This window comes from Castor canadensis, chromosome 9, assembly GCF_047511655.1.
Source record: "Castor canadensis chromosome 9, mCasCan1.hap1v2, whole genome shotgun sequence".
In the NCBI taxonomy this organism is placed as follows: domain Eukaryota; kingdom Metazoa; phylum Chordata; class Mammalia; order Rodentia; family Castoridae; genus Castor; species Castor canadensis.
This window is the reverse complement of record NC_133394.1, coordinates 38,599,570-38,621,102: the sequence shown is the minus strand read 5'-3', so window position 1 is coordinate 38,621,102 and position 21,533 is coordinate 38,599,570. Positions and strand designations below refer to the sequence as shown.

At 37.9% G+C, this 21,533-nt stretch overlaps 1 long non-coding RNA gene across 2 annotated transcripts in view; it reads left to right on the top strand.

Annotated features, from left to right (window-relative positions):
* The first annotated feature begins 811 nt into the window (after positions 1 to 811).
* The window catches only part of LOC141410859 (uncharacterized), a 156,117-nt gene continuing 135,395 nt past the window's right edge, over positions 812 to 21,533 (top strand). Inside the window, exon 1 of one of the 2 annotated variants that reach the window (XR_012435636.1) lies at positions 812 to 903. This is a non-coding gene — a long non-coding RNA (uncharacterized lncRNA). The other variant, XR_012435635.1, reaches the window with a different exon arrangement.

The window sequence follows — 21,533 nt, the reverse complement described above, 5'->3', positions numbered from 1 at the left end:
CTAGAGCTTTTTCTCCCCTTAATGCAGTTTAAAAATCAGAAAAGACTATGAAAATTCGTGGTTCTATTGTTATCAGATTTTTAACAAATGAAAGTGGCTCGTATTTTGAGTGTATTCTCTTAAATTCATACAGGGTTAAAACAGCATGACACTCGTTATCTACAAATCAATGTTGATAGCAAGAATTCTGTATTGTGAATTCAGGACTGGAGAGACAGAAAATAAAAAAGGTCTTCATGGACTGTGATATACTTTGTGAAAGAAAGAAATGGATAATGTGAATGATAGTAATTGGGGCTGGAGCATTTGGGAGGAAAGAAGCAAAGCAGGATCTCTCTAAGGAGGTGACACAGGAAGTGAGATTTGAAAGATGAGGAGCCAAGGGAAGCAGCAGGGAAAAGCCTTCCAGGAAAAGATAACAGAAAGCATAGAAATAGGAGGTGAAAGGAATGTGTTGGTTAGAAAAAGAAAGGAGTTAGCTTAAGCTCTCATAGAAAGGATCTTTCTGACTCAGATTATTGCATCTAATGGAGAGTGCCCTGCTACCAAGCAAGACAGCCAAAGTTATACTGCAGTTGCTGACCACCCCCAGACTAAGCCCCTCTAAACAACTGAGTTTATTTCTCACTCAATCTTCACATCCATTGCAGGTTGGCTCGGTGCTCTGCTCTTTCTTCCTCACTCCAGAACCCAAGCTGATATAGCAGTTTTGGTGACTGAACAAAAAAGAGAAAGCATGGAAAATTACGTACAGGCTCTTAAAACTTCCTTCACACACGTCACTTCCACTCACATTTCATTGGTTAAAGCAGTGACTTATCGCAAGTCAGAAGGAAGTGTAATTTTCAGTGTTCCTGGACAGGAAGTAGAACTGGAATTATTGACCAGCAGCACTAATAAAGGGTGAGTGAGCAACCTGGAAATGCATGTACAAGCTGTTTGTGTGTGTGCTTGTGTACCTGTGTAGTGATATGAGTGTCTCCAGGGAGAAAGTTCATTATTTTAATCAGAATCAAAAGAGATCTGTGACATGACAACAATTAAGAATTGCTGGACCAGTTGAAGACGGTTATGCTACCAGATAACTACAACATATGACGATTTGCAGTTTGAGTAAGAAGCTGAAATGATTAAAAAATTGTGGGTTTTTTTTTTGTGTGTGCACACGTACACACTTAGTGATAAGGTAAAAGTTGATCAAATGTGTAGAGCAAAAGGTAGAAGCCAGAGTGCATAGTGATGGATTAAAGATACTGAAGTGTAAGAGAAAATGATGGATGTAATGATGTACTAAGGTAATGATGGATGTAATGATGTAATGAGGTTCCAGAAGATGCCCAAACAGATGGTGTCCAGTATTCCGTAGAAGTCTTAATTAACTTTTGGGACTGGAAGAGATATCTCTTCTCTGTCTTAGGAGAAGGCAGCTGTCCTCATAGGTCAGTCAGTGGATGGAGGAGAACAAAAGAAACTCTATTTCATCTGTGATAGAAGAGCAAGGTCATCTGCTTAGAAGGAGGGATCATAGAGCACATTAACAATTTGGAACAGCTGGAAGGGAAATCTGAAATGGAGCTGACTGGGATAAATAAAAGGATTGCTAATAGCAAGGAGGACCCAGTCGGTGTTGGGGAAAATAGATTGTCAGAATGCCAGAAAACAGAATTATGTGATTTTTCTCTATCCATGCTCAGCTGCCTAGAAGCAAGAGCTGAGACAGGTTGGACAGATCCAGGGCTGGGGATTGACAGGACAGGTACAGCGGTATGTTTTACTGGTAGTCTGAAGTTCAAGAGTCCCTAAATGGACAAAACAACTAATTTCACTTTTAATTAAAAAATATAAGTTTGTGAAAGTGTTTTGATGTGGAGAAGCTAATATAGTAACTTTAAAATGACAGAGGTCACCATGAGAAGGTGACCGGGAAGTAGTAAAGAGGTCTGGTAGTGATGAATCAATTCATGTTGTAATACTGTGCATGGATGCAATGCTAGGAATCTCTCTGTATAGCTATCATTATCTCAGGCTAACAAAAATGCTATGTCTTTCTTATTACTGCTTGTGTCTTCTCTTCAACAAAATTGGAGGGCAGAACAGGTTCTACTGGAAGTGAGGGGGGTAGGGAGGAGAGGGAGGGGGCAGGGACGGGGGTGTGTGTATGAAGAAATGGCCCAAACAATGTATGTGCATATGAATAAATTAATAAATAAACAAAAAAATTATTTTGGAACTGTGGGTGTGGCTTAGTGGTAGAGCTCTTTCCTACTGTGTGCAGGCTCTGAGTTTGATCTCTAGCACAAAAAAACCCCCAAAAACCCAAAAGTTGGTCAATGATGGTAAGGAAAGCAGCTATACACAGCTGTATCCTATAGTTCTCCTTTGTAAGTTGCAGTTTTTGCTCCTAGAACAACTTGTCTTTGTTTTATGCTAATAAGTGCTATAACCAATATAACTATGGTTGAGGATGAGATGTGTAGCTTATATCTTATTGCCTAAGTAAAATTAATCATGCTTCAGTCACATGTTTTTTTATGTTACTAAGACTCCCTTATTCCAGTAGTGAAATCTGGCAGAAGGAAGGTAAAAGGGAAACAATTAAAACTCTAAAAATATAATAATATATGCAGAGATAGAATTGCTTAGCTAAGCATCTTGCTATTAATTAGTACATTGTAAATTCTGCTGCCTTGGCTGATGCTAAGATGGTATTTAGAAGAACCATTAAATGAAGACAAAAGAAAAACATCTGGAGTAGCTCAGCTTCAATGGAGACCTAGGCTGAAATAGTATTGTATTGCGTTTCTCTTTTCCCAATTGCCTGCCAAATCTCTGAATTTTCCCACATTTCAGTGAGATTACATCATAAGCATTTGATAAAAATGTTATTGCTCTTCAAAAAGGCTGCATATACATACTGATGGTAAACACAGCCCCCATAGCAATTCTGGTTGACCCAGTGACACTTCTTGAAATCTGTCACTTTATTTTCTGTTTCTTCAGAATGGAGGTTTTGTGTCATCAGCATCTATCGATGACTGACAGGTGATGAACGCGAGCCATGCCTGATCATTTAGAATTACATTTGAAGCTGAAGTTAAATGTGACTCTTCACATCCTGCCTAAACAGAAAGAATTTAGCAGGAGGCAAGCAAGTTCAAATTCTAAAAGGAGACTCTTGCTGCAAATGGCTTTTCCCCAGAAGACCCTCTCTCAGAATTTTAGTTGTTGGAAACTAACAGGTTTTATCTCCAGGAACTAAGATAATTTTTTCCTCACTTCTGGCCTGCCAACTTGTAGACTGTCTTCAGCTGAGGTAGTGCTGCCAGATTGAATAACTGGAGAATCTACTCAACTCTATTTATTTTGGAGTATGATAATTTGAGGGAAAATGAAAATTGTCAGTTTTCCATTACACCCTAAAGCTCTCAGTGCTGGTTATCTTATGAGACCTAAAAAACATACTTCTATAGAAAATTTTGTAAACAGATAGAGAAGCCAAGAAGAGAGGGGACTGTTGTGTTGCCAAGGGCCACACAGTATGTTCAGTGCAGGGCCAGGCACCTAGGCATCCTGACTGATCTAACCCTAGGTCTTCCTGCTCTAGCAGCAGGAGAAGGCACTGTGTGGGTGTTGAGACCTCGAAGTAAACATTAAACAGAGATCGGTTATCCAAGGGTCAACAACAAACAACAACAAACTTTAAATGATCACAAGTTGACCTGTAACCAGCCATACCAGAGACTCTGAGCACTTGGAAGCAAGAACTCTGCTCAGTTCATCTTTGTGGAAGTGGCTTCAAGCCCAGTGCCTGTTATATCACTAGGGACCCAGTCCATGCTTAATAAATTCCGAATAAATTCAGAGCTTTAGAACCATTGCCAGGAAATGTCATTTTCTGCTCAGAATGCAGCAATAGACTCTCATTTCACTCTGAGAAAATATCAAAGCTCTGTCAGATTGGTCTTTGCTGCCTCTCTGGTGGCATTTCTTCCTCTCTTTTCCCCACTCTCCCACCCTCACCACCTCCTTTGCTCCGTTCTGGTCCATAGGAGGATCAACCTTGGCATTGGTGGCTCTTTATGCTTCAACTGTTATTCTACATACCTGAAAGACCACCTCCCTTCCTTGCTACAAGACTTCACTCAAATGTCTCTCTTCACAAAGCCATATACCTATTGCCCTTTGAAGATTGCAGCCCTCTTCCTGGCCTCTGGTCATTCATACTCTCCTTCTCTCTTAACCTGCTCTACTTCTTTTGTAACACATCACCTTCAAACTCAGTATTTAATTTACTTATTATGTTGATATTTGTTGTCTGTCTCCCCCTTGGTAGGATGTAAGCCTACAAGGGTAAGGATTTTTGTCTCTCTATTCATTGATATTGACAGTGTTTCAGCCAGTGTCTGACATATACAAGATGCTTTGCAAGTAATTATTGAATGAATAAATGAATAAAGGTGAATTAGTAAAACAAGTGAGGGGATAAATCTGGGAGGCAAAGGGATGTACTCTTAAAGGTGAGTGAACCATCAGTTCTTGTAAATTTATAAAGGCAAACATTTATTTTCATATTCAAATCATGATGGCAAATCATGATGAGCTTGGTTAACTTCCAGAGTCAAGGCTACAGACTTCCACCATATTAACCATCAAGATTTCTTATTAACAATGTGTAGGTTAAAGCCTGATAAATTCAATGAGTATGTGTGTGTATTGATATTTCTACAAGTGGGCTATGAACCCCCTGCGTTAGAAGTGCTCATTAAGTGTTCTGGTGCCTGAGCTTTATCAAGTTTACTGAATGATTGCTAAGGATTGTATTCTAGGTGATTTGAATGCATGTTAGAATTTGAGAATTACTAGCATATAGAAATCTACAGAAAACCATGGGACTATATGGAGCAGAATTTCTCCTACTGAGCAACAATTGAATGTGTTCTTTGAATTAATAAATTAGAGTAACACTAGATTTTTTTGTAACAATAGTTCTCAGAACCTTTAAAAAGCTGACATCATCATGAATTCCCAAGAGGAGGATGTAATATGTCACATCTCAAATCTATTCTATCATAGGCCTCTTTTTCCAAGTACCTCTTAGTAACTTTTAAGGAATTTTTTTTCTTTAAAGAAAATCTCTATACTGTCTAATCCTGATTTTATCACCTATGATTGTCTATAATTCTGTTTCTCTTTTTTATCCCTTTAGTTTATAATCTAACTGGGGATTTTTACACTCCTAAGAAAAAATGTTTGAAATAGTGTTCATATATTTCATGATTCCGAGGACGCACCCTCACAAGTGAAAATGGTCTTTTGTATTGTGTGTGTGTGTGTGTGTGTGTGTGAGAGAGAGAGAGAGAGAGAGTAGTGGACCTGAATAAGGCTGCTTGCTAAAGTAAAATTTGGTAGGATTAAGTGTGAGGAGGATTCTTTCCTTTGTGTGAAGCATTGCTACTGGGACGCATGCACACACACACACACACACACACACACATTATTGGGTATAAGAACACATGGTGCATGGCTCTCCTGTATTGATTACCACTAATCTATTCCTCATGTCATTTTCCATTCTTGTGGCTTGGCCCCTGGAATAAGAGAGGTATTAGTCGAATAAACAGCCTTCTTCCATTTTAAAGCTGCTTGAGTCTAGAACACATCATATCCTTCTGTGTAATGGAAGTATCCACACATGGGCATTCACTGTCTACAGACATAATGAACCAAGTGGGAGGTAATAAGAAGTGACTGTTACGCCATCTCTGGGGTCCCTTTACTCCCACCACACAATTACACTGTGACCTGAGAGAAACTGAGAAGACTATAACATTCTTTCCTTTTCTAATGTTCTTAAAATCAGCCTCAGCTTACTATGGGGAGCTAAAATGCAGCATTATTCATTTGACAGTCCAGAGGATGTCCAAGGAAATATATGAGTGTAATATGGTAGGCAGTTTTCCACATAATCATTTACTGTTTCTTTCCTCAGTGCTGACTTGGCCTCTTGCCAGAAAGATGCCATCAGCCTAGATGGTCCTTTCCTGCTTTCCCCTTGCGGGTTTTTGGGATGAAAACTGTTACTTCCTAAGAGGAGAGTCTAGGGAGAAGGCTGGTGCATAGAACCACATTTCTGCTGTAGGAATCAGTGTTAAAGCTTTAAAAGAAAAAAAAAAACATTAAAAAGTAATCATGATAAATGTTGAGATAGGAGCTCCTGGTTGCTATGCAGCCCCAATTTTATTTCTGAGCTTTATTTAAGGAAGAGCACTGATTACAGCCACCATTGACTGATTCTTGTTGAGTGGGAGATGGGAGGGTTAAGGAAAGAGTAGAGGGTTGCCTGCTGAGTCAACTTTTAGAGAGGGAGAGTGCATACAGAAAGTGTGAGAAGGTAGAAGGCTTTTAAAATTCCTTTCATTGTCTTCCTTTTGCTCTTATAGCTCAGGCTTGCCCGGGCTCCTGGGGAAGTCTGCCAACTGCTTGCTGAATGGTGAATGGGAACAAGCTGGGCTGCTGTGAGGCTTGGCAAAGAGAGAATAGCAGCGCAGGCTGGATGCTGGCTGGAGGACACCATTTTCCACTCCTCTGAGCCTCTGCCTGCAGGAAGCCCCCAGGTGGCATTAGGGAGAATTAGCGTGCAAATTACAGAGCCTGCTAATTTCTCACCACTTCATTAGTTGACAGTTCAATGAAAGAGCTCTCCTGGCATTCACCTCACGTCTGTGGCACTGACGCTTCTCATCAGGGGAAGCAGAGTTCAATCGTGTTGTGTTGACATGCTTGTGACTTTTTGGTTCCCCCCACCTCAGTGTGTGCTAGTTTATTCTCTGACCCTGTTACTAGCAATTACATCCTTGGATGTCTGCAACATCTCCCTCAAATCTTGTTTTGGTTTAGACTTGGTTTAGCAGTATGGAAGAGATAAAAATTTCCCCTGACTGTCCATATCTTTTTACATAATGGGTCCAAAAGTATGCCAAGAGAAAGGAAAAAGAAAATAATGTATTTAAATGGAGGCTCTCTCGCAGCATTCCTTATATGTATATTAGGATTTTTTTTTTGGTGGTACTGAGGTTTGAACTCAGGGTCTCACTCTTGCCAGGCAGGTATTCTACCACTTGAGCCACTCCTCCAGTCACATACCTAATATTTTTTGAGTGCTTACTATATGGCGGATAATGTTCTAAGCATTCTATACTTAGGAAAACCTATTTCAATTTTAGACAGGAGGGAACTGATACTGAGGGATAGTGGTATACAGGCAGATAGGGAAAGATGGTGGACTCCATGTGGCCAACATGGCACCAGAGACAGAAGGATTTCTTCTTCCCAGCATGCCTGGGGACTGGGAGGACCCCTGCACTTTCCTGCAATGCTCACAGGTGAGGGTTCCAATCAGGCACAGGGAAAGATAGCATGGATAGAGGGTGACAAAAGTGCAGGCACATTGAAATGGAGAGTATATCCCACACCACCTGGGGGAGGAGAGAGAGAGTCTTTAAAGACCCAGCACTTCAATGGACTACTGATATCTGGGTCCCCTACTTTTTGAAGGAGTTCCCTGCTTTTATTTTCATTGTTCTATTTTCTTGAATAAAAATCCTTTCACTTTCTATTCCCCAACCTTTGTTAATCTCTCTCACTTTTCCTGCCTTTTTAATTCTTTATCCAGTGGAGAAAAAGAACCCATATCCCTAGATGGTAACAATACACAGAGAGGTCAAATTTATTGCCTAGGATACACAGCATTTTAATTCAGTAAGGAGGAACTTGAGTCCAAAGTTTAAGTACGAGGGCATTTTACCTTAGTCAATTACTTAGTTCATTCTTGGATTAATTCAATAAACACTACTGAAACACCAAATATATTTCAGTTACTTTGCTAGAGTTTCTTACCTTATCAATCCTTTTACTTCTATCTGTCAAAAAGTACTAGTTCAGCCTGGTGCCAGGCTCATGCCTGTAATCCTGGCTACTCAGGAGGCAGAGAGGATCTTGGCTTGAGGCAAAGCCCTGGCAAATAATCCACAAGACCCTATTTTGAAAATACCCAACAAAAAACAGGGCTGGTGGAGTGGCTAAAGAGGTAGAGCAACTACCTCGAAAGTGTGGGCCCTGAGTTCAGACTTCAGCATTAGCAAAAAAAAAAAAAAGTACTTGCTGAGTACCTCTCGTCTTTGCAGGTCTGTGCTTATGTATCTGCAAGAGAAATGCAGAGAATTTGCATGCATGTATATGTCAGGAGTTGACAATGTTTTCTCTTTAAAGGGTTAGAGAGTAAATACTTTGGCTGTGGAGATCCCGTGCTGTTGGTCCCAACAAGTCAAAGAAGCCATAAACTATGTAAATGAGTTGCATCGGTATGTGTTCTAATAAAATTACAAAGATAGGCAGCAGATTTTGGTGTATGGGCTGCCTGACAGAGAACAAAAGAAGCACAGAGAAAACTACAAATAACAAAGATAGTGAGACTGAGAGTGGAGCTGTGTGGAGCCTGTCCATCCCTCTGAGGTATATTAATGAGATAAAGTGTCAAGGGACATAGATGTTTGTTTGTGCATTTCATGGTTAGGCTTTTAGGGGAGGTGGAGCATAAACCTTCCCTAATGAATGAGAAGTGTTTGCTATTTACCTGTGAGGTTATTAGGTGGGTTTCAGTAACTGACTCATGGCCCTTAATTCTATGTATGGCAGGAAAATTAGTAGTTACCTGGCGTCCATTTTTCCCTATCTTGCAAACAGAACCCCAGTTGTGTTTGTGATGACCACACATTTTCAGTTCCAATCAATGACTCATCACTAAGTAAAGCTAATCTTAATAACTGTTCTGTAATTGCTCAGTTTCTTTTGGAGTTGAAAGTGAACTATCATTTTATTTTGCTCAATTAAAACAGGGGTGCCTATTGGATGAAGTAGGGTGGGACTCTTGGCAAATCTTTTGTTTTTCTAATAAAAGGGAGAAACAAAGCTAGGCCACACGTGCTTCATGTTTCCTGAACAATGTAAACGTGAAGATGAGCTGGGACAGTCTTGAAGAACCAAGCCAACATGTCACAGGTGGAAAATAGTGACAAAGAAAAAGAGCGTTTGATGATATCACATATAGCAGGTGCTGGATTGTGTCTCCAGCCTTCATGTTAAAAGAGTTAACAAAATGTTTTCATTGCTTTATACTACTGTTAGGTGAATATTCAACATGTTCTGTAAGTAACTAGAAAATAGTTACTTTTAGAAGTTTCTTGTCTTCTTGATATTTCATAAAAATCATATCAGATAAGAATTATTTCTAGTCATGCTCACTTTCTTAGTAAACTTTCTCCATAGTAAGTGAAGGAGATAAAAACTTATTGCAGACAAGTGTTAGCCCATTTCATTAAAATAATAGCAAAATTATCTTCAGGATAATATAGCAAGAAATTGATAATGCTGTTGACTCTCTGTAAGTGTTAGAATTAGAAGTGTGTATTTTTTTCTAATTTCTTTATATAAAACTTACAAACAGAAAAAGTTTTTTAAATGAAACTGACTAATACAAAACTCATGTTAAAACTCAGAAAAGAATGTAAGTTTCTTTTCTGGTTTATATTAATTCCCTATCCTTACTTCTCTTTTGGCTATTTCTAAGTTCACTTGTTAATAGTCTTATTTCTCATATTATTGTTTTTGTTTGTTTGTTTGATTTTATAAACTCTATATTCTTTATCATTTTCGTGTAGTCTGGAGTATGCTGTTGTAAGTATAATGTATGTTCTTGAGGTTTCAGTCTTATTGTATTACCAAGTTTCAAACAAACACCGCCTTCATTCACTCATTCATGTATTAATATGGTTAGGTGGCTATTACATTCAAGACACTGTTCTATGAGGAACAAAATTAGGAGGAATGAACACTGCATACTTGATGCTCATCTCTCTTATTATCCCTCTCTCATTTGGGGTGTCACACTTCTACTCTTTCTGTAAAACCCAATAGAAATGCTATTTTATCCACAAACCCTGGAGTTACTCACTCATTGAACTATTTATAGACTTTTCTAAATTTCCCATGACACTATTGTTTCGTCTTCTATTTGGTTATTTTCTTATTTGATTGCATATTATGTTTTCTAGACTGAATTTATTTAGGAGGGCTACCATGTCATTTAAATCTTCCCTCTGTGTTGCTTCTTTAACTATACTCATATCTTTTTATACCTTATCTTCACTGTCAGTTTCCCCCAGACCCAATGCCACCTCTTATCCTTCCTACTTTCTCCATTCGTTAGGAATGTCTAATGCTTTGTCTATCCTAAACTCTCTTAGCCACACTCTTTCCCTGAGTTTGTTACTTTGATATAACTCTTGCTGGGGGTGGGGGGGCAGGAGAGGGACCTGGAGAATGACTATATTTTGCACTTAGAAAACCCTCAACTGTTAATCAGCTTAACAAATAAGTGGACATTAAGCAGAAATAAGATCTTAAAAATGTAGTGCATTTTATAGTAAGTTTGGGGTGAAGTACAATTAAAAAATACCATTTGTTGCTGGTGACATTTACTGAAATATGGGAGGCACACAAATGTAAGATTGAAATCTCCACTGTGGCACAAGAGGACATGCAAGCTTCTTCTGGTCATTTATTCCTTCTGCATCTCTCTTCCTGTTGGCATTATAGTTCTCTTTAAATAAGGGGAGAATAGGAAAAACACAACTCTTTGAACTCAAGTTAGATCAGGAAGTTGTGGCAATTTCTGGAATGTCAAGAGTAAAAATAAGAAAGGAAGAATTAATCCTGCTAGCCCGAAATGAGAAGCTGTCACCACCAAAGCTATAACTCTCTAAATGAATATGACACCTCTGAAAACTCTCACAACTGTGCCACGTATTTACATGTTCTCTCTGAATGTGGCATCTACAAGTGGTTTGGTCGTGAAGCATACCATCTGTGTGATTACCCAGCCCTTGCTAGAGTACTCTGAACTCAGCAGTTGTACAACAGATGCATTTAAATATACAGCATTCCTGCTCTCATAGTTCAGAAAGAGTGTTAGAAACTAAGGGAAAACAACCAGCTTCCTTGAAAACTCAGACTCCATCTGACATTTTTCCAGACATCTTTTGTAACCATACTACATATATTCCTGAATGGTAACATTATCATAATAGCTTTGCAGATAGCTGAACAGGTCAGCCTGACCCAGAACATCAGCAGCTGCTGTCACAATCATTAATGAGTCAGTCAATCTGGACGGTAAGACCAAATCACTCTTTGGTTTTCATTCAAGTGGAGGTATGCATAGCCATGGGAAGAAAATGGCCTACAGAAGTCAGAGGATAAATACTACAGGTAGAGGAACAAAAATGGTTTTGTTGTAATTTAGTTCTACTGTATTGGTAGACATTAGACCATAGTTTCTGGTGAAATTCTAAAATAAAAATAAAAAAAGGAAGGACCTAATTCTATCCCCATCCTTTTTTAGAATATATATATATATATATGTATATATATATATATATATATGTTCATCAAGGTACTTTATTTGAAGATTAGTTCATTCTAATTGCAGGAATGAGATATAAAGTTGAGTTTGTCAGAATGTACATATTAGTAAAGGGTATTTTATGTATCTGTTCTGAATTGTGGTCTGTCTGGACTCCAGCTGATGTGATATTTTACTCTTTCAGGCTGGTCATAAGCCATGCTGGAAAAAGGATGGACATTCCTTATATGAGCAGGACAGCTTTTTCTACCATGTCCACAGGCCCCTTTCCTGCTTTCTCAGTCACAGTTATGTATGTGAGACATGGATGTTATCAACATTGGAACAGTAAATTCTAGAAAGGAACTTACTATAGTCAAGAATTTAAGAGAAGACGTGTATAAAAGTTGCATTGTTCTACATTTATACAAGAAAATTCCTAAGCAAATTTAACATGCCCAGAAAATTGTCACTAACATTTGCCCGAAAACTCTGGGTAAGCCTTGTCTTGTGGCCACCATCATGAAGTACAGAAATAGCCGCTGAAAGTCACCGGAAACCAGAATCCATGTGCAAGGAAGCCCCAGGAATGATGTGAACAGAATTATAGTATTAGGAAACTGGAGAAAAGAACAATATTATAGCAATAGAAACAGGTTCCAAAGCACTTTAGTAGCATTGTTACATTTTTTTTTTCTCAATGGGAAAAAAAGTAAGAAAAACACCATTTTAAAAAATCTCAAATTAGGTCAGGAACTAGGAACAATTTTTGGAATACAAGTACATTTTTATCAAATTGTATATGGAAAGGAGTTCTGCAAAAAATATTTGGCCAGAATCTATCCACCCTAGAGGTGGCCCTGATCTGAGAGCCAGATTAAGGACTTTGAACTTTGTAGTCAATAAGTAAACACCAAAGGAATGTTTATCATACTGTAGTGCAACAAAGTTTTGTCTCAGAACTGAAATCTGAAACGAGACTGTAAAATGGTATAATGGATGTGAAAGGCATCACCACAGACCCACAGGGGATTGGGAGAACACTGCACAGTTCTTCTGAGGGTTGATTCTCAGGGCTCATGGAGAGACTGAGGGTTCAACATGGAGAAAAATGAGAATGTTCATGTCACATAGAACTGATGACATCTGAAAAACAAGAACAAAAAGACATTTGAGATTTTTATGCTTTGGAATGTTAGTTATTTAATTTTAGTTTTAAGAATCATGATGCTGGTGGAATGTTTAACTTCGTTCTGGTTGCACTGCAATCCAAAGGTCCTTTGGCTGAAATTTCTCAGAAACTTTAATCAAATCTTGGAATAATCTGAAAGTTTACTTAGACATTCAGCAGAATTTTCTCAACATTCAGCATTTCCAAATCAGCTAAACCAATTTCCCAAAACAAGTAGGAAAGAAATGGTTTTATATTCTCTATTTAGAGCTACCTCCATCTTCATGTGTAATATAACAATTTGGGGACCCACCAGAAGACTACTGGGGAAAATAATCTAAGCAATTTTAATGATTCTGCTGAGGAAAATACTACACAGACATCATCACCAGATTATTTAGACTGTCTCCTTTATTCTGTATATTCCTCTCACCCTGAAAGAAAGCAGACTTAATAAATATTAAGTGGATTGAGGAACATTGCTATGAGTAGTAGAAAGAGATCTTATGTGTGTGTGTGTGTGTGTGTGTGTGTGTGTGTGTGTGTCTGTGTGTGTGTGTGTTACCATAGTGTCTCAGGCTCTCACCAAATGGAAGGTGCTCACAGTGGTGAACAAATCAATATAAATGAAGGATATGAAAGAAATAAATGATTATTAGTGCTTATAAAAACTGACTAATAGTTATGGTATTACAATAAAGGTCCCACACAGTCTGGGTGACTGAGATTTTCGTGCAATTCTTATTTTCTTACCATATTGTAGATTTTCAATATGTGATGACTGCTTTGGCAGAATTCTCTTAAGTAGTACATTCTTGTTAATGTGGCTTGGAGGAAGTAAAAGAATTCCACCTAAGATGAAAGAGTCATAATATGGTGGGTTATTTTGGATTTTTTTCTTAATTTAGTAATAGGTTGATTCTGAAATGAAGTGAAATTTAAAATGTTGTTTTTGGAAGCATTGACAATAGTAAAGTGTTCCTGAAATGTATAAAACTTATTTCTCCAACATTTTCCTTATTATATGCTTATTACATGGTCAATAAAAGTACTAATATTTTCATGATGAGGAAATTGAAAGACAGAGTTTAAGAAATTTTCATGATTGTTTAAGTCAAAAGCAGAACCAACAAGAAGCAGAACCTCCTGGACCATTCTGCTAGACCAAATTTGCCTTTATTCATTTTGTTCTCAATTCAGTTTAAAAATGTATACTTGCGAAGGTAACATTTAGCAGATGAAATCATAATCAATTTGATTGAAATGGTGAGAAACTTGAAAATACTTATCCCGTGGTATAAATGCTAAGTGCACTTCACATTGTTACCAAGGGGAAACAAAAAACTCTTTTGCTTACATTCATTTTTATTGTTACTCTTTTGCCCAGACGGAAACATTCTTTGAGTAGATTTAAAATAAGCATAAAAATAATTCAAAACTCAGCTTATTGTATCAATAACTTACAAGTATATTTGTAGTGGGAAGATCTGTTCACTAGATATCAGAACTAATTCTTTATCATTTAGTTAAGAGTTCTAGAAAAGCCTTTATTCTTTCTCTTCCTCCATTCTCCTCCATCCCTTCTTTTCTTTAAGAATCCCATTGTTGTCATTTGAAGAAAGATTGTGGAGAATAAGGCTTATCTCATAGCCACCACACTGAGTGATTAGGACAGTTACATAAGACAAGTAAATACTTTCACCCCAACCTTCTTGCCTTAATGAACAGCACTGCAATCAATCCAGGTCCTCAGTAACATCTTTGGAGTCACTCTGATCCTATTGTTCTCCCCTAAACTATGTGTCCCTCACAACGTACTTCATATTTACTCACTTCTTTTTTTCCCCACTTTCTGGTCCCCACGGATCAACCTCTAACTGGTTGCCTTGGGTTCTCTCTTGTCTTAATTCAATTTATTCTCTTGCAGCCAAAATGACTTTATAGAAATGAAAATAAAATCATGTCATTTCCATGTGAGTCCCCATAGTATTCAGAATAGTGTGACTTCCAATATTTTTTACAGGAATTCGTAGAATGTCTCTTGTGGCCTCTGGAAGATTCAATATGGTCACAATTCTTTGGTTTTTTTTTTTGGTGACACTGGGGTTTGAACTCAGGGTCTTCACCTTAAGTCACTCCACCAGCCTTATTTTTTGTGAAGGGTTTTTTGAGATAGGGTCTCATGAACTGTTTGCCAGTGCTGGCTTCGAACCTTGATCCTCCTGATCTCTGCCTCCTGAGTAGCTAGGATTAGTGTGAGCCACTGGTGGTGTCTGGCTGGTCACAGTTCTTTGACACTCTTCCCATTGAAGGGAAGTTTCTGATTTTCCTTCCTTTGATCCTGGGCTGGCCTCAATGCTTTGTTTGGGAAACAAAAATAGTAAAATGGCTTAAGGGATGATCTGAGAATTCCAAGGGAAAGGTCATAAGAAGGCTGGGACTTTGGGGCTGTGCTGGGTAAAGTCAGGCTTCATGTAAAAAGTCTAAATACCATGAAACAGCTATGGTGCCAACTTGTAAGAAGAAGAAGACATTTAGAGAGGCCCTAAAGTGAGATTCCATGTAGTGTGCAAGAAGGGCAAAGGAGAAAGGAGGCAGCAGTCACTGGATGAGGAGGTCAGAGGTCACATGGGCAGTGTGTCATGTAGCTTCAGAGGATCATAGGTAAATCACCCAGAAAACCTTTCCCATACCCTAAACTCCAAATTATAAGCAAAATAAAATGTTTGTTTTAAGCCACTATGTTTTCAGGGTAGTTACATCATGCAAATATCCCTATAGCATCTCAGGCCCTAAAAATGTGGCTCCTGTCTCTATTTCAGGGTGTATTCCCTTTCATCTTCCTTGCTTTCTGCTCTCCTGTCACCCTGTCTTTTCTGAACATGATCAGCTCCTTTCTTATCTGGAGCTCAAGTGGACCTTCCAGATCATTCCATCTGAATTAGTCTTACCTCACTCACAATCTAATTCATCACTGTGCCTTATTTATTTTCCATAGCACTCAGAACTGCCAGAAATGATTTCATCCATTTATTTATTACCTTATTACTCTTTTGTGAACTAGACTGTCAACAATTTGAGATTAGGGTCTTATCTGTGTTTTTCATAATGTGCCTTTTATTTTATACATAGATATTGTTGTATATATTATATAATAATCCATGTAAAATACCTCAGACCTAAAGTGTTTCATTGTTATTGAAACACACACACACACACACACACACACACACACACACACCACTGAGTTCTAGAAAAATACAGACTTGGATGTGCTCAGATGTATACCAATAGGTTATACCAGTAATGTACAGAGAATTAGGAACATCCAGCAAATCCACCTCTCACTCCATTTAAATCAAAACTATATATAGTAGTATATTTCCATGTTAATATCTCATTTAGAAAGCATTTTGGTTTTACTGTTTTCTATTTTTCTTTAGCACATGACTCAATCTTCAGTTTTTTAACAGCTCCTTTTCATAAAATGAAAAGCAAGGTATTTTTTTGTTTGCCCATCCATAGAGTCAATGAACAGAGTCCATGAAATGTCAAGTGTGTTAATGATTTAATGAGGAGAATCTGGACCATTTCCAAGAATGAATAATGAGCTCACAGTCCAATTCATAAAAATTTTTGTTTTGCTTTGTATTTTAATACCCAGGACCATTTAGGGATAAGGCTATTGCCAATCAATAGTATTTAGACCACAAAAGGGGGAGATAACAGGAAGGGCTCCACACATTTGTAGAAAGAGCATCTCTACAGGGATTTAAGAGATAAGAAATTTGATTCTATTTCAACAAACTTATTGGTGTAATAAACAATGTAATTGTCAGCATGTACCAGAGAGCAAGTTTAATACATATTACTGTTGTACATATTTTAATATAGTGAGATAGAGAAACTCACTGACTAGCAAGGAATTGAAATGTTAAAATGGAAATCCAGCCGTTGAGATTCCTAGAATCTCTGAAACCATCTTGCATCTTTTTCTCCATCTGCCTGTCAACATGACTTTCTGAAATAACTAATCTCAAAGGAATATTTTAGAAAAAATATCATGTAGACGTGTTTTTCCCCCCTAATAAATGCCAATCTCAGTCAGTGTTTTTGTAAGGAGTCTCGCTTCCAGCTTTAAAAGCCAAAAGAAAGATGAAAATGAATACACTGAAATGTAATTTAAAATGCAAATGCAAATTCTTCAGAAGCAGCAAAATCTAATTGTAGTTTTTCTTCATGCTTGGCTCTGTAGAAAAAGTACATTGTTGTTACCTTTCTCCTACTGGGAATGCCCAGCCTGCAGCTGCACTGCTACTCTCTGACCTCTCTGATAAAATACATTTGACCTAAACCCTCCACCAGTCACAGAAATCACTAACAGGTTCTTAACCCTATGCAGTTGTAGGTAGAAAGGCCACCATAGTGACAGCATTGCTGTGAACTCTGGAGAAATCCCCAGAATAGGAATAGTAGTTGCATATTATAAAAGGCAGCTAATTTATATTCTCTAGGAACTCATAGTATAGACTTAAAAAAACCTCAAGCCCTAAATTAAGGACACCATTTGTTTTTAAAGGATCTAGGCTGCACACATACTGTATATTTACTTGGAGCCAGTTAATAAATATGCAGTCACAGCTTCTTAAATTTTATCTCTGCTTCAACTGCATACTATGAGGCTGTATTTTATGGCAAAATTGAGTAAATATATAGAACCTTGTTTTCCCTCTTTTAAAATCTTAGGACTTGCTCATGAAAAGTAGATTTAAATTTTTACTATGTCTTCCCTTAAGTACATATGTGTGTTATAACAAATTAAATTAACAGTTTATCACAAACCCTTTGAATTTGCTGAAAGGTATTTCTGAATCTAGGAGAGAGAATGGAATTACCAAATAAAAAGAACCACTAGGGAAAGCATGAATCAAGAAATTAGCATTTGAATATTTTTAAGTGGTTCTGGGATTCAAGTAGGATCCATTCTCCACTATGTGTGACAATTAGGACCACGGACCCCTATGGACAAAGAAATTCTTCCCAAATCCTTGGCCTTCACTATCAAAACTTTATGAACTCCATGTATAGAGTTATACAGGTCCTTCATGCCATTTCCTGCCCTCTAGTGGGAGTGCCACTGTGTTAAAAATGCCAAGACAGGAGCAAAGAGGCTGTAAGGGGGAAGAGTTTAGCGTAAGTACATTAACCACCTCAGGAGGTAATGTGGTTCCACATGTCCACCCAAATGCTAAGCTGCCAAGGCTGTTGAGACCCTCGGTGAAGAAGGTATGCAGCTTCTCTGGTATGGCCTTACAGGCACTGGGATCCATAGCTCTTGTGTAGGTTGCTTGGGCTTATTTTTATTCTGGGTTCCAAGATTTATCACCTGAGTTTTATTCTGCCTGAGTTCCATGGCTTCTTTTAGTTACTCATACACTTTCAGACAGGAGAACCCCTTGTTTAATACTATCAGTTCACCTGCACAAGGAATTACATCCACCTGTTTGCATGTCTGCTATGATGGTTTTGAGGAGATGACAAGTACATGAAGAGGAGGAAAAGGAGATGAAGTTTCCTTCTGAGTTTCAAGGGAAATACCAGTTAAACCACATGAAAAGCAAGTTTTAAAGCTACTTTTATACGTATCAGTCCTATATATACTTATTTGGTAAAAACCAAATAACTCATCCAGTGCTAGCGTTCCTCATGCATAACTGTTTTATTTTCTGTACGGTTTCTTGCCTTTAGTTTCCAAGTTTTTAATCTCAGTTTTTTTCTTGGGGGAGAAGAATTGAACTTTGAGGTTTCCTCCCAGAAACAGCATGCCTAGTTTCATCTCTGTAAAAATACAGAGAAGAAACACTTTTAAAATACCACTCAGAAGTAAATATCAAGACCAGTGGAACAGAATAGATGGCTCAGATATGAATCCATGCATCTATACCCGCCTAATTTTTGACAAAGATACAAAAAACATATGATAGAGAAGATAGCCTCTTCAACAAATGTTGCTGTGAAACGGGATATCTGCCAGCAGAAAACTGAAACTAGATCCATGCCTGTCACTCTGTACAAGTATCAACTCAAAGTGGATAAAGGACCTTAGTATCAGACCTGAAACCTTGAAGCTAGTACAGGAAAGAGCAGGGAGTACACTGGAAGCAATAGGTATAGGCAAGGACTTCCTCACTAGAACTCAAGTGGCTTGCAACTAAGAGAAAGGATAGACAATTGGGACTACATGAAATTAAAAAGCTTCTGCACAACAAAAGAAATGGTCTCTAAAGTGAAAAGGCCACACACAGAGTGGGAGAAAATATTTGCCAGCTATACATCAGACAAGGGACTGATAACCAGAATATATAGGGAGCTCAAAAAACTAAACTCCCCCTAAATAAATGAAAAAATGCTCACCATCCCTGGCCATAAAGGAAATGTAAATCAAAACCACACTAAGATTCCACCTTAATCCTTTAGAATTGCTACCATCAAGAATACCAACAAAAAATGTTGGGGAGGATGCAAGAAAAATGAGCCCTCATATACTGCTGGCAGGAATGTAAGCTAGGACAACCACTATGGAAAATAGTATGGAGGCTCCTTAAAAAACAAAATATAGATCTGCCATATGATCCAGCAATACCACTTCTAGGGATTTATCTGAAGGAATGCAACTCAGGTTATTACAAAGGCTCCTGCACACCAATGTTTTTTGGAGCATTTATAGTCACAATAGCCAAGAAGTAGAAAAAGCCAAGATGCTCCACTACCGATGAATGGATTAAGAAAATGTGGTATTTATACATAATGAAATTTTATTCAGTCGCAAAGAAGAATTGAATTTTGTCACTAGCAGTAAATATATAGAACTGGAGAACATCATCTTAAGTGAAGTTAGTCAGGCTCAGAAGTCCAAAAATCACATGCTCTCTCTCATATGCGAATGATAGACCCAAAACAAATGCAGTAAAATTATTGGACATGGGTCACACACTAAGGGGAGACTGTGCATGGAAGGCATAGGAAAAAGGAAGGAAACCTAAAACTTGAATGAGGTTGATATGCTCACTGTATAGAAGCAAATATAGTAATCTTAAACTGGCTGGGGCCAACATGGGAAGGGGACTAGGGAGGAGTGAAGAGGACTGATGGAGATGAACCAATTTGGGTTGTAATACATATATGCATGGAAACAACACAAGGAATCTCCCTGTATAGCTATATTTGTCTCAAGCTAGCAAAAAATGTCATGTTTCTCTTATTATCTTTTATGTTTTTTCTTCTACAAAATAGAGAACAGGAGGGCAGAACAGGTTCTTTCTGGAGTGGGTAGGGGTTTAGCACTGGAGAGGGGGGAGAGGTGGTGGGGAAAGGGGTAGGAGGGTGAATATGGTGCAAATAATGTGTACACATGTATATAAATGGAAAAATGATATCTGTTGAAACTGTTCCAGGAATCAAGGGAGGGGGGATGAAAAGAGCAGTGGAGGGGGTGAATTCAAGTGTATTTGATACATTGTAAGAACTTTTGTAAATACTACAATGTACCCCCCACCCAGCACAATAATAAAAAAAAGTAAATTACTTTGCTTTTAAAATGAAGACTGGGGCTGTCCTTTACTGCCCCTCATGCACAGAAGGGGGTGAATTCTAAATTAATTTTTTTGTTATTTCCCTATGGAACAACACACAAATGATATCAAATTGAAAAAAAATTAAGGGAGGTAAGAGAAGTCCTAATCCAGAATGATAATAGGAGTTAATGAGAAGTAGGAAGAGGCTCAGCAGAATTCAACTTTGGTCCCTCTCTTTAATCTTTGGTTGCCCATGGTGGTTTGCATTAATAGTTCCCACCTTTCAAACAAACCAGTGTTCCTCTCCTCCGGATCCAAATTCTTCCCTACTTCACTCATGTTGCCAGCCTTTGTCACTTTTTATGGGAAGTTGGCAGTCTGAGTAAAAAAAAAAAAGATAATTATTTTGTTAATATATACAATGATTGAATAAAAAGGACCAAGTATACTTTTTTTATTGCCAGCTAAGAATAAATCTCTATTCAAAATATCTGCTGAAGCTAAGATCTATATTTGACTTAGGCTCTATGTGATTGTTTAGTGTATTTTATTTTCTGTGTCTCTGAATTCTTTCTTCATTAAAGTGTTTCATTTATGGAAGCTCTCCCTTATGCCACTATAATAATGTTAATACCACCACCCCTACTGTTAATGACTACAAACATTGTAGTACTATGTGTCAAAGACTATTGCAAATACTAGATACAAATGCATTTATCCTTGAAAAGCCCTGTAGTCTACAGGGTTGTACATTTTACAGATGAGGAACTGAGGCACAGAGAAATTGATTAAGTTAATGAAGATCTCTACAGCCAGTAAGTTGGAACTGTGATTCCAAAACAACGGTTGCAGATGTGGAATTAATGTTGTGAACCACAGTCACATGGTACTTTTCTGTATAATTACTGAAGCTTGTAGTGTATTTACCATCAACAATGTAAAGGAAGAGTAAAGCATTATGCTTCAATCATAGCAGTTTGTAGAGTAGCATTATTCTACCTAATACTTATGTCATGGCTTGAAATTGACATGTTAAAGAAAACACATTTGTTTTTCATATTTTTTTTCACCTTTTTATTAGCTGTACAGGTTATACATTGTGATATTTACATATGTGCTTACAATAGATCTTAGTCTATCATTCTCCCTTTCCCCCTTCCCCCTTCCCCCTTCTTAGAACAGTTTTGACAGGTTTCATTCTTCTATATTCATATATGAATACAAAATACATTCCCTATATTCACCCTCATTCACCATTTTCTTGCTCCTACTTCCTCCCACTGGTGCCTGCTCTTGAAAAAGAACTGTTTTACTCTACTGTCCCTTATTT